The sequence below is a fragment of the Silene latifolia genome, chromosome X (assembly GCF_048544455.1).
Source record: "Silene latifolia isolate original U9 population chromosome X, ASM4854445v1, whole genome shotgun sequence".
Lineage (NCBI taxonomy): Eukaryota > Viridiplantae > Streptophyta > Magnoliopsida > Caryophyllales > Caryophyllaceae > Silene > Silene latifolia.
The window spans coordinates 143,429,957-143,431,286 of record NC_133537.1 but is presented as its reverse complement, the minus strand read 5'-3'; the positions used below and the strand labels follow the sequence as shown (position 1 = coordinate 143,431,286).

The following is a 1,330-nucleotide window of genomic DNA, read 5'->3' as shown; positions in this document are numbered from 1 at the left end:
GGCACCGCAAAGCAATGGTTGAAGGGCCTTGATAAGGCCACCCTTGGAATAGATTCTTGGAAGAAGCTAGCTCTAGCCTTCTACAAAAAATTCTACCCACCGGAAAAGACCAATATGCTAAGAGCTCAAATTACGGGTTTTAAGCAAAGGGATGAAGAATCTTTGTATGAAGCTTGGGAGCGGTTCAAAGGTATTTGTCGCTCATGTCCTCACCATGGACTTAGCGAATGGTTTTTAGTGCAACAATTTTGGAATGGTTTATATGAAGATTCAAGGAACATTCTCAATATGGGATCAAATGGAATGTTCACCGAAGTTGATGACAATCAAACATGGAACAAGTTTGAGGAAATGGCGGTCCATAATTCACAATATAGTAGGCCTCGCAAGGCTACTAGAGGAGGAAAGTATGAAGTGGACTCCGTTACTCAATTGGGTGCTCAACTTAGTGCTCACATTGACACAATCAACTTGAAGTTTGAACAAGCTATGGCTAGACTTGAGGAAAACTCAAAATCATCAAAGCATCATGTCAATGCCATGACGGCATCCTCATCAATCCCAAACGGGATATGTGAGAATTGTGGAACCTTGGGTCATGACTCAAGTGAATGTAGGGGAACAACCGAACAAGTTAATGCTTTCCAAGCTTACAAAAGTGGTACCCCTTATTCAAATTTTTACAATGAAAACACCAAGTTCCATCCAAATCTCTCATACAAAAGCCAAAATGTTCAAAACCCTCAAACAACATACACTCCACCACCCATGAGAAATCAAAATCAAAGACCCTTTTACAATCAAAACCAAGGCTACCAAAATCAAAATCCATACAATCACCAAAATGACCAAGGTTTTGATGTCCAAAAAGCGGTCCTCCAAATGCAAAAGAATCAACAAGAATTTTTCACCCAAATGCAAAAAGATAGCCAAGCAAAAGATACTACCATCAACAACATTCTAGCTCACACCAAGATGTTGGAAACACAATTGACCCAACTAGCATCTTCAAGCTCACAAAGACAAAAGGGGCAATTACCACCTCAAAGTAATCCCCCTAGACATGAAACGGTTAGTGCCATTCACTTGAGAAGTGGTACAAGATATGAAGCACCAAAGAAGCAAGTTGAGAATGAAGTTGTGAGAGCTAGTGAGAATGAAGTTGTGGTACAAAGCCCCAAAGAAGGGGAACCATCAAAAGAAGAAAGTTCAAAGAAAAATGAAGACAAAGCCAAAGAGAAGGAGCCCATTGTGATTAGACTTCCTTTTCCAAGTCGTCAAGCCAAGCCCAAATTTGATGATCAACTTGGAAAGTTCATGGAGATTGTGA

The 1,330-nt window shown here is 40.4% G+C and overlaps 1 non-coding gene across 1 annotated transcript; it reads right to left on the bottom strand.

The window, feature by feature from the left end:
• Positions 1 to 114: 114 nt before the first annotated feature.
• LOC141625973 (small nucleolar RNA R71) lies at positions 115 to 221 on the bottom strand. Its single transcript, XR_012535711.1, has one exon. It is a non-coding gene; the product is annotated as a small nucleolar RNA R71 (small nucleolar RNA).
• Between the last annotated feature and the right edge of the window lie 1,109 nt (positions 222 to 1,330).